The sequence below is a fragment of the Apis cerana genome, linkage group LG3 (assembly GCF_029169275.1).
Source record: "Apis cerana isolate GH-2021 linkage group LG3, AcerK_1.0, whole genome shotgun sequence".
Classification (NCBI taxonomy): Eukaryota; Metazoa; Arthropoda; class Insecta; order Hymenoptera; family Apidae; genus Apis; species Apis cerana.
The window spans coordinates 700,359-714,170 of record NC_083854.1 but is presented as its reverse complement, the minus strand read 5'-3'; the positions used below and the strand labels follow the sequence as shown (position 1 = coordinate 714,170).

The 13,812-nt window shown below is 18.8% G+C and overlaps 1 long non-coding RNA gene across 7 annotated transcripts in view; it reads right to left on the bottom strand.

Annotated features, from left to right (window-relative positions):
* Positions 1-13,812, bottom strand: part of LOC133665869 (uncharacterized) — a 119,019-nt gene that overhangs the window by 87,047 nt on the left and 18,160 nt on the right. For 3 of the 7 annotated variants that reach the window (XR_009829305.1, XR_009829306.1, XR_009829302.1), the window contains exon 2: positions 11,112-11,255. The exons of 3 other annotated variants lie outside the window; for them this stretch is intronic. This is a non-coding gene — a long non-coding RNA (uncharacterized LOC133665869). Of the gene's footprint in view, positions 1-9,726; positions 10,226-11,111; positions 11,256-13,812 lie in introns of those variants that run through there. One more of the 7 variants, XR_009829304.1, reaches the window with a different exon arrangement.

Sequence of the window (13,812 nt, the reverse complement as noted above, 5' to 3'; positions counted from 1 at the left end):
TTAATAATGTAAACATAAAATAATCTTATCTAAATTTTAAAATGATATACATTAACATTCATACAATTTTGCAGTCAAAAAATCAATAGCAATAACATTCATTTATTTTCGTTGATAATTCTTTATATTTTATTTTTTTTTTTTTTGCAAAAAAAAATTTAGATATGTTAAAAGAAATATATATATAATAAGAATCTTGTATTCTTAAATGTATACATTCTTAATTGGATTGAAATCTGGATTTTGTGTCGCTCATTCCAAAATAAAAATTTTTTTTGTATTTAACCAACTTCTTATACTTTTAGCAATAAAATTATAGTTTATAGTCTTGATCATATTGGAATATAATATTTTCTTCGAGAAATCTTTTCTAATATTTAATAAATTTTTTTCTAAAATATCTTATAAGTATATTCATTCTATTCTGCGTAATGAAGCAATGCCAAATGTTCATATATTCCCAATAACAGAACTTATTCTGTGCTTAAAGATTTGCTTTATGTGTCGTTTGCGATTATCCTACTTGAATTTAGCGTCAAGAACATCCATCACTATTAATTTTATTAATTTTTTTCTTATCTGACTATGATACATTCCTAATAAGAAATCATCTAGTTTTCTCTCGCGAACATTAAACGTAATTTAATATTTTTTCACGATAGAATCAATTCTTCTTTTCTTTTCAATTTACAACTTTCAGTTACAACATTATTTCTTTTCAATGTTCTTCATTCACAAACTTATTATTACACTTTTTTCTAATTTTAACATTTCTACTGCCACAGTTGCAGATGTAAACACTCTGGTATATAACATATTTTAGAAGTTTCATGTTAACAATAAACATGAACAAAAAATCTTATACAATGTATAAAACTGAATCAATAAATATTTTTTGTTATAAATAAAATTTTAACAAATTGAGAACTCTACAAAATTGTTTATTTTAGCTTAAATTATATAAAATGTTATTGTGATGTTTATTTTGTTTAATTATTATTTAATAATAAGAAAATATAGTAATAAGAAAATAAATATTTATATAAAATTTTTAATTATATGTTCAATTTTATTCTTCATTGTATATGTATAATTCTTATAATTTTCTGAATATTTTTTGCCATAATTTATTTATTTCATATTATGTATTTCATATTTTCTAATTATTCTTATATGTAAAATTGGATAATGGTTTTCGACACAATTTACACATCTAAAAATTCTAATATAATATTTTTGAGTATATATCTTTGATATCTTTTTCATTGTACTATTTCTTTCTTCATTTGTAAAAAAAGTATTATAATTTTGTTTTTTAATATGGAATTTTTTATTGTTTGGTTTCATTATTAGATTAGATTAGATTAGATTAGATTAAAAAAAATTGATAGAAATTGTTTCTTCTACAATTATCTTGGATTTTTCATTACATGAAGATTTCTAATTAATCTAAATTTAATTTCTTTTTTTAGTTGAAACGTACTCTACTTTTAATTATTCTTATTAATTATAATTATTTTTTTTTATTTTTATATATCACTTCAGGCTGAATTCTTTTTAATATTATCAATATAATTAATTGATAGTTCTATGAACATTTTAAATCATTTTTGAGTAATTATTTAAATATTATAATTAGTGGTAGTTTGATATTGTTTCCTATTATATTTTGAATAGAGAGAAAATAAAATTGGTTAGATTAGGTTAAATTTCATCGTTAGGAACCAAACCGTCACCGATCTCCATTGATCCTATCAATCATAGTGGATTCAAAACGTATACAGAATTTCATAATCAAAGAAATAAGAAGAATTAAGCTTAAAAATAATAATAAGCTTAAAAATAAGCCATTAAGATATTTTAAATAAGGCAATTTATCAATTTCCAATTCAATTTCAGGAAACGATGATAGATATATATATGATAGATATTACCATCTCGATAATTGAAAGAGTGAAAAAAAAATATAAGATTTGCCTCTTTTAAGCAAAAAATGTTTTTAATTTTCCAATGGAAGTCTATATTACTGAGCTAAAAAAAATATTTGGATAATTATTGAACATTATCTTAAATTATTTATAAAGAAAAAAAACTGATGATACAATACAACGATAGCCTACTCGAGATTGGAGTAATCTTCTAAGACTTAATCTTTGAAAATCCTTTTCATATAACGGATATAACGGAAATTCCTCAGGTATACCAAGGACCATGCACTTACAGATGATTTAATGATCGTTGAAGATTTTTCTAAGGCGAAAGATGCTTTGATGCAAAGCTTCCGGTATAACAATAGACTTAAATTGACTCTGGATAAAATGAAGGCAGTAATCCTTAATTAAGAAAGGAATTATTATAGAAATTAATCTTCAGATTTTAAACCGAAACATCTCAATTAAGAAAACAATCAATAAATGCTTAAATACATTGACTACGAGAGATGATTTCATATTGACAGTCCTAACGATAATAAAAGCCTTAACATTATTCCTATTGAATAAATGTGTTTCATTAAAATATTATATTACATATATATGTATATACATATTTGAAAATCTACATAGACTTGACATGGACTTGAAATATATAGAAATAATAATAAGAAGAAATTCTTTTAAGCCCAAAAAGTCATATTTATACAAGTCACCACAGCATAAACGACTCCGCTTCTTGCTCTCTATGCTCTCTCTATGCTCTCTTTCTCGTTGGATAGCAGCTTATCTAATTATAGACGACCTATACGAACAAAAAATATAAGATATAACAATATAATAAATAAAATAAAAAAACTCGAGATTCTTAGGATGTGGTGGCATCTCATTGGCAAAAGTTCTTAAAAATAATTATAAATCCTTGACTAGGATTCATAATTAAAAAATCCAGAAATCGAACAGAGTAGCATATGAAGCTTATATGTATAGTAGCAATTAAAACAGAGTATCTACAACAAGACAAATTTTTATCAGAAGATTAATTGAAGACATTATTATGACCTTACTCGACAAAGAGATTTAAAACGTTTGATATATCATTCAGATATTTGCTGATCATGATATTTTCAATGTAACTGGAAAAAAGATAAATATGTATGAATATATAAATAATTATTTATATAATATATAAATAAATATGTTGAAAGTATAATGGATTCGTTCATACTAAACATAAGGGATAGTGATTTTTTTACTACTCCGAATAAAAAAATGCTATCTTAAAATAGGAAAAAATATTTCCATGGAAAATTTGATAAAATCAAGAAGAACTGAATGGTTTTTAGTAACTTTGCTTAGATAGTATTATTATATCTTATTATAAAAAAGGTGTTCGAGTGGAGAGAGGAAATTTAGTCTCGATTAGAACAAAACGATTGTCTTCTAAAATTATATTATGATATAAGAAAATATTTTCATCCTAATACCTGAATTTCGAAAGTGATTATTATTAAAAAAGAGGAATTTTTGTATCTAGATATCTAAATCGAATGAAATCGAATTCCATATTTCCCTATAACATAAGTCATTAAAGATATTAAATTATATTTTCTTTTCCTTACAAAAAAAAAATTAAGCTAGATTGAGATGTCTTATAGTAATAACAAATAAGCGCAGCACTAGGAAATAAAATTTATTTTATATCATGATAAAAATCCAATATATAAATCCAATAAATAAACCTAAAATTGTAAGTTGACTACAAATCTATGAATAGTTGAAGCAAAAGATATTTCTCAATAATGCTAGTGATTGAAGGCAAAGGATGATTCCAATAATCCCAATAAAAGCAAAGAATATTTCCCAATAACCTTAATAGTTGAAATCTTTAATTCTCACTTATTAATGCTCAATGATTGACCTTCGAATCCAGTACTCGACACATTGCTTATTTTAAACTATAATTAGAACAACAATAATCCTTAATAATCTGATCATCAGAATTTAAAAAGTTTGCAGTCTCAAAAAATGATTGTTAATAATTAATAAAATGAAAATCGAATTTTCAAAACACAATAGGCAATTTTCATTATAGATACATATTGAATTCTTTATAATTTTGTTCGAAGTAGAGATAATTCAAAATTTTTTAATTACAAATGAATTATATAAAAATAAAAATTTTAATACATCAAGAAGATTTAAATCAAATAAATAATTTTACAAAATGAATATTTCATTAATGACAATAAAAAAACGCAAAATTTAATATATATTTTTTATAAATCATTAAATTTATATAATTAAAATTAATTACTTATATAATTAAAAATGAATGAAGTCTATCTTAGAAAATGCAATTATATATTCATAAAATTAAAAAAAATTAAATCTTTTATAAAAAATATTGAAAAATATTGATATTTATATTAGAATATTTAAATATCAATTTTATTTATTTATTATTAAACTATTTGATTTTTCTAATACTTTTTACTTTATCTTTTTTAATCATTCATCTATTTTGACGGAAATATTTCATTATTATATACTTGCTTAATAAGTATTCTTCAATGTTAATTTTATGCTAAACTACTTCAGATTTCCCAATTTACAACACATTCTTAAAATTCAAGTAATTTTAAAAATTCAACTTCTGTCAATCCTTTTATATTATAATATATTATAATAAATTATAAATGCTTCTGTAAATATTCAGAAATGTTTTCTTCATTTTTATCTTTTTTTCTTCTTCTTTTCTTTCTTCTTTTTGGAAAATAATTTCTTTCTAATCAATATAATCAGATATATTTTAAAAAATCTAGTCAAGATTTATATTTAAACATTTATATTTCTTGAGAAACAGTTTCCTATGCAATTTTCATTCATGTCAATCAGCAAAAAATCTTTATTTTTTAAATTTTCTATTTTTAAAAGATTATGTGAACCATAATAATTTTTTTCCAGAGATCGATAAAAATATTTTCCCTAATTCCGCCATATCAAAATTTATCTTAAGAACATGAAGATTTAAATTTGAGCATACATATCAATAATTACTTTTCTATCGTTAATGATTTCTTCGATCAATAAAAATGAACTCATCTTCAGCATGACGAGAATAACAGGAAATCAATGATTCTGCCTTTAGACCAATTTTTTTTTTGTTTTCCTTCTTTTTCTTTTTATGACAATCCTTTGAAAGTATCCTTACTTCCTGCATATTCAACAGATTTGTTACTTCTTTTTTTCAATTCTTTCTTGACTTATTACCGAAAACAAAAATTGATTAGTATTTCGGTTCCGACTTAATACTCAACTTCTTGAAACAGCTCTTAATAGCTTTCACTTTCAAGATTCTAATAACAACAGAAATCCTTAAAAATAGAAAACCTCTTAGATTTATAGAGATTTCTTAATCTCCTCGTTGGCTAATACCGTAATGAATTGAAAAATAGTTAATATTGTTTTTAAAAAAATAATTAAAACAAAATTTGTATCAATCTCTCTCTTGTCTTAATCTTGGTAAATATTGAAATCGACTTTTTTTTGCTGCTGGTATTTTTAAAATAAAACATAATTTAAATTCAAAAGATTTTTCAAATTCTATAACCGAATTTAATTTTAAATAATCCAAAAAATAAACAGCAAAAAAAAGAATTTAACATATTCTATACTAATCCCTCTAATGAAACAAACAAAACTGTAGTCTTGGTGATCTCATCCCAAGTATTTATCCGCGCAAGTATTTCAAATTATACTATTCATATATCTATATAATTATACTATTAAATAGATAAAATTTCTTGAAAGACAAAATCAAAATGTTTTATCACATGTTACTAAAGAAAAACTAACAGATAATACAATCATTCAATTATCTGATTATACATATACAAACTAAAGAAGGACTCTGAAATGGAATGTTAATGGAAACGCCTGTTTATTTGGATTATTTATTAGATTAGATATTAGCCACAAAAATTATTCATATTAATATTTGATTATATCTCATCCACTTTCGTTGTTTTATTATTTTAACATTATTATTTATAAAAAATAATGACCTAATGAATTCTTGAAGTTGTTCTTCAAAACAAGTAATTGAACCAGTATTTATCTCTGGACTTCAATTTTTTCATTACTTTTTCCATTACAATCTTTTTTTGTTAAACACGCTATTATTTTTCTTCCCAATCATGATTCCAGAATTCCAGAATTGATGTTGTTCCATGAATTGATCTTCAAGGATAATTCAAAAAGGAGTTTTTTCCAAGAAAGTTCGTGTTTGTGGTCATCTCTTTCTTTTTTTAAAAAAAGAATCTTTTGGGATCCTTGAGATTCTAATATAAATATTGTATTCAGACGTTTAATTTTCTATTTTATTTATTTATTTACAAATATTCACATTAAATATTCAGCACTTGATTATTAATAATTATTTATTCCTTATTTTGTCAATTACATATTTACTTAAAGAGCAAAGAAAATAAAGAGTACATCAAAAAACGACTCCGTTTAATCGATATCTTCAATAACAATCAGTAATAACCGATATTATCATTTTCTATATTATAGTTTGGATATTGGATATTTTACATTGTGGTTGTCAATGTTCGTATATATTCGTATATATTCATATATAATATATAAATATATAAATAATTGATAAACAATAGAATTTACAATCAAAGTTTACAAACAAAACAAATTTCCAATAATTTGTAATAATTTTCTTATTAAAAATTTTTTGAAGAATGAGAAACTTTTTAGATGTTTCTTTTTTTTCATCCTTTTCATTCTCTATTTCTACAAAGTTCCTGTTAATAGTTCAAATTCCTAAAAATTAGTATTTGCTTTAAAAATCTTTATTTCTTCTTTGAGAACGAACATTTTTTTAAAATAAACACTATTTTAAAAATTGAATTTTTTATTTTTTGATTTTTTAAATAATATAATAAATATAAATAATATAATATATAATATAATATAATATATATAATATATATTAATATATATAATAATATTAAATAATATAATATATATAAATGAATAACCAAAGAGTAAATATATTTTTTTTTAAAAAATATTTTTTATCTATAATATATATAATATTTATAATTTAGTAAAATTCTTCTTTAGATAGTATTTCTTATTGTTCATTTCGGCTTCGGTTTCAGTTTCATTTGCAAAAAATTTTAAGATCAAAAGAAAAAAATAAATCTATTATTTCTTCCAAAAATTACACTTTTTTTCTCAATAGCTTTCTCAATAGCATATTTATTAATAAGCGGATTCAAAATAAGAAAAAAATTAAAATATAATAAGTAAAAAATTTTCTATCTTCGTTATACGATTCCGAAAATCTTTTTAACTGAATTTTACTTATATAAACGAAAATGTTCCTTATTTTAGTTATCTTTTCAGATAATTATCCAATAGACAAAATAATATTTTTTTTATGATTAGATAATATATGAATTAAAATTTTATACATGATTAGAGTTATTAAATACCATATAATCAGACATATAATTTTACTGTCAATAAGTAATCTTTATATATTTAATATTATTTGTAATATTTCTTTAAATCGATAAATTAAATAGATATTGTTTAATTCCCATTATTTCAAATGATAACTCATTTGAAAAAAAATCAATAACTAATATTTCTGTCATGAATTTTCTGAGGTTTTGATAAATCTATTATAATTCTCATTTTTAAATTTTTGAATTCTTTTTCTTTGTACCATTTTCTATTATCACTTTTTTAAAAATAATTTATACGATAGATGCAATAAATTTTCAAATAATTTTATTTTGATATGTAAAATAAATAGAAGTAAATCCAAATTGTAAAGATTTTCGATTTACTTTCTTTTTAAGTAATTAAAAGATTTAATTAAATTATTAAATAGAAATAATGCCATATATGAAACATTTCATTAATATTATATTTGACAGCATTACATTAATTATCCATTGTAAATAGCAAAATACATTATTGTACCATTGTAAATAGCAAAATACATTATTGTACCATTGTAAATAATAAATTTTTGATTTTAAATTTTTATTTTTAATATTTTAATTTTAAATATTTTTAAATATTTATTTTAATTTTTTTGAATATAATCTATTTCTTGATTAATAATATATTAAATAGTTTAGAAAGATGATGTCAAATTTTGCCAAATTCCTTTTTAGTCCATAGAAAAAATTGTTGAGGATTAAATTATTTAATTGCTTATAGAAAATTTGCATTGAAATTTAATGAATATGACAAAAATAATTATGCAAAAAAAATGATTTAATTATGATCAATGACTATTGTGTGGAAAGAAAGTCAAAACGATCAAATAATTTTAATATGCAAATAAGAAGATTATATTTATAGTTAAATGAATTTTATCAATTGGTATGATCAATATTATTTTCTTTTTAATTAATTGAACATGCTTTAAAAAATGCTTTAATCATTTCAGAAAAAAGTAATTAAATTTTTTTAATTATTCCAATTAATTGGTTAAATCGTAGATATGCTTTGAAGGATGAGATTTAAATTTATAAAAATATAAATACCAGAAGAATAGTATCCCTTGTTACATTGATAAAGACCAATATTATAACTATAATTGCCATAACTGAACGCAATACGCTATTTTTTATCACTAAAAATGATTCGATTCTCTTGCAATGGATTTTCACAGAATTATTACAGAATTATACAGAATTATACAGAATTTCACAGAATTATACAGTATCCCTGCTAACATTGTTAAAAATTAGAAAGAGATATTTTGACGTGACCATCTACCAAAATTAAATATTACAATATATTTGTCATACATTGTAATCATTATTTTTGATGTATTAATCATGGTATTATCAATATCATTTATATTCTAAATTTTTTTAAATGAAATTAAAGAAATTAAATGAATTAAAAAAAATAAATTCATATTCTTAAAAAAATGAAAAAAAATAAACTTTTGATATAAAGTCAAATTATTAATAATTATTAATAACAAAAATAAATTTGTGACATTTAAAATCTAAATTTTTTAACTAAGTGCTTTGTTAACATTTAATATGTGATTTTTAAAAATTTTTTTAGCTAAGTTATCATATCTATTTTATTTTTATATCATTTTTCAAATTACAATATTTATATTAATTTTATATTATATTATATTAATACAATATTTATATTAATTTATATTATTTCATTATAAAATGATTTATTAATTAATAGACGAATATGCTGAATGATAATTAATTCATAATATATTTCGACTGGTATTTTTAATGAATTTTTAAAAAATAATCCGTTCGGTGCTATTTAATAAAGAACAGGAAAATATAATATAAAATGCAATATATAGAATGATATACAAAATCTATTTCTGACGATTTCTTGATTTCTTTAATTTTCTAAAAGAGTTTCTTATCCAAAAGAGATTTATTCATTTATAAGCTTATCTCTTCAATAATTTTTTTTGTTTTATATCTTTTTCATACTAATTCAAACACTTTTTTTAAAGCATTTTTCTTATCTTGCAAGAAATAGTTATTTTAAAAAATATCGAGTAAAAGAAAAATAGATAGGTATAAAAAAAAGACATTATATTTAAGATTTATTATATTGTTCCATTCAAGAACATAATATATTATAAAATAACCTCAAAACGAAGAAAATTCAAGCTTACCTGTTAAATATTCTCGTTTCAATTGAATATAGAATTTCTAGCATTTTTAATATAATAAATAAAAAATAATATTTTAGTACTTACTATATATAATTTTATCTCATAAAACGATACAGAAAACCAAAGACAATTTTTCTATTTAAAAAATATTAACAGAATTCATTATTAATTTTATCACAGTATATTTATGTATAAATGAATAATAGACTATAAATTGCCATAAATAGGAAAATAACTAATATACGTTATTATAAGTCCATGATTCGTATTAATGGAAAAGATAGAATTCATTTTATTAAAATAAAAATTATTTTACTATTTCTACTTCTTATCTATTGATTCTAATCTCCCTACTTCCTACTCCCTACTTAATGTTCCTAAACAAATATCCCTATTTTAATTTAAATTATTTTAACTTAGAGATATAAAATAATTATAGTGATTTACCAAAAAATTATTACAATCATAGTTCTAATTTATTCACAATTATAATTGTTAATTTTTATCTTGAATTTTTTTCTATTTTCTCTGATCATTATCGTAATTTTTTATCTTTAAAAGAGAATGTGATTTAAAAATAAATTACATTACTATTCGTATTATAAAAAATTAGTAAAAAATAAAAAAAATTATATATATAATAATAATATTATATATATATATTTTTTATTATATATATATATATAATATTATTATTATTATATATATAATTTTTTTATTTAAATATTATTTTAAATATTATATATATAATAATATTATTATATATTATTATTATATATTATAATATTATTAAATAATAATATTATATATATACACGTATGTATATAATATATATATATATATATATGATATGATATAATATAATATAATATATTATAATATAATTCCAAAAATTATAGATTTTTTCCTTGTTGAGATTCATTTTATTTTCAAAATCTTAGAAATTTTAAAATAAAATATCTATTAAAACTAGAAATATGTAATGAACTTTTTTATACTAATAAACAATACTAGATAGAAAATATACAAAAAAAGTTATTTTATAATTAACTATTTCAAATTTAAAAAAAATATTTAAATGCAATTTATTTTATAATTTTATTGAAATAAAAAATATATCATGTACATAATAAATAAATATATAAATAGATAATTATTAAATTTAATAACTTTTAAATTAGATTAAATAATTTTTGTATTAATATATCAAAATAAAATAAATGCAAAAATAAAATTTTTAAAACAAAAATTTATTTTTATTTGTGTATATTTATCTTTTAATTATTTCAACTTTTATTTAATTATTTTTCATATTTCCATTTCAATTGATTATTTGTTGAATCAATTTTCTATTGATTGTAGTATATTTTTTCATATTTTTAATATTTTAAATCGCAGTCATTATAAATTTTTTAATCCTGATGATTTTGTGTTATGTGTTAGAATATTAATAATTAATAAAAACTTACCTTATATATCAAATTTTGATTTAAAAACATTGCATGAATTAAATCATATAAGAGCCATAAAATCAGAAATTAAAATCATTAATAAAACAATGTTCTTATAGCTTCATAACATCAATTGCAGCATTGAAAAATATATGTAAAAAACTGAAAAAAAAAGTTTTTTCAGTAAATATTCAACAAATAATTAAAACAAAGTTTCAAACTAAATAAGATAGATATAAAAATATAGCAGAAAGAAGATGAATACAGAAATATAAAATATAAATAATATAAAAATATTTATATAATAAATTTTATAATAAATATAGAAATATAAAAAACAATATAATAGTTTAAATTTACATTGTACATTTTTATACAAAAATTTGTGCATCCCAAAAAAATGAAGAAAAAAAAATTAATATAATAAAAATAATAATAATAAATATGTTGAATGATATCTTTATAATCAAACATAAATTGTAACAAATACTAGAAATACATACCATAGATACAAATGAATTATCAATATAAGATACTTTATAATATAATTTTTAATATAATGTTATAATAATAATACTTTAAATTATACTTTATAATATAATTTTTATGATATATTTTAAATTATAATTTATAATAATATTTTAAATTACAAATATTTAAAATTACTTTATTATAATACTTTATTATAATATATAATAATATATAAAAAAATATTTATTATTAATCAAAAAATATAAAATTATTTCAGAAATTAATCTTCTTATTATTATTATATATTTACAGGAAAAAATTTATTATAATTATATTTATTATAATATATATTATATATCATATTATATATATTATAATTTTATTCTTATATATTTACAGAAAAAATTTATATTAGAATCAAAGATCCATTAATTTGATGTAAAAATCAATTCAAATTTTTAGAAAATTAATAGGACAAATATTTTGTATCATGTCTATTTTAATTTTACATTATCATGTAAAAAATTATTTTTAAAATTAAGCTCTATTTTAAATATAAAAAAAAATCAAATAAAATATCAAAGAAATTATCAATGTTACTATTTAAATAATAATAATGTAGTAATTATAATATTATTTATTATTATTATTTATTATATTATTCATGATATATTTTTATTCATTATATATGTTTATTATATAAATTATTATATTATATTATATTTTATATATATATAATATATATCATATTATATTATCATATATATATTTATTTATTTATTTATTTATTTATTTATTTATTTATTTTATATGTATTTTTTTTGTTATTATATATATATTTTTGTTATTTTATTATTTATGTATATATATTTGTTATTCTATATCATTATATATTATAGAATACTACTCTTCTATTTGTTTTTTCATTCATTTTTTATTAAAATTTCCTTGTCTATAATTTTTATTAGTTTTTTTATGTATTTTTTTATATTACAATTTTTATTAAAATTTTTATATTATAACAATTTCATAAATAATAATAATAATAAATAATAAATAATAATTTAATAAAATTATATTATGCATATATTTATCATTTATTTCTTTTGTATTTATATTATCTATATTAACTTATATACATAAATTTGTAGAAAATTTTTTATATTTTTTTTTTATATTATATATTATACAAAATTATATTTTCTTTTTTTATAGAATTAAATCTAAATAAATTTAAAATTAAACTTACATAATAAAATCATATTTATTAATTTATTTTTTATTTTTCATTTTTTTATTTCTTATTATTCCTTTATTAATGATTTAGTTATATTTTAATATTATAAATCATTACTCAATATTATAAAATTACAATATACAGGTTATGTAGCATGTAAAGAATAATTATACTTTTTATTTTTTACCAATCAGAAACGAACATGAAAAATTGTACATCATTTTAAAAAATCATGGTTAGGAATAAACGTAATCAAATCATTTATGATTAATAAAATAACAATTTTAATAATTCCTAATCTGAGATGATTAATTGGCTTCATGTGTGATATATATATATAAAATTGAATTGTATATTTTTTGGAAAATGCATTATAATCTAATAACTTGTGATTTGTATATAAATAAATTCTTTTTCTTCTATTATATATTTAATGTGTACTTGATTTATGCTTCATTGATTTATTTTTAGAGAAGGAAAAAAGTTTAGATAGCTACGATGACGCGTCGTATTATTACAATATCTATTGCATTCATCATGATCGGTAATGGACTATTAAGTAAAAAGTGTGCCAATAGAGCAATTATCTTTATTGTTTTCTTCGTATTCTTCAAAAACTTTTATATTCTAAGAAATGTATGTGTTTCCTTTCCCATTACAATTTAATTAAGGAATTATATTTCGTTAATATATCGTTACTTTTGAAAATCTATGATAAAAATTTAACACTTTTTTATTAGTTTTGAATTGCAAAAACTTATGATTATTTTATAAAACATCTAAATAACTTTTCTAAAGTCTAATATCATAACTGGAAATTTAAACAATTCATTATTATTATTATTGTTTTATGAACATTTTTCTAAAATCTATTCATCGAGATACAATGATGCTCTGAATAAATTTATTTTCAAAAATACTGTTTTACATAATTATTGATCAGAATCCTTTATGTACCGGTTATATATCGGATATTTATCCAGAGCAGTCTTTCGTTAAGTGCTCTGTAAT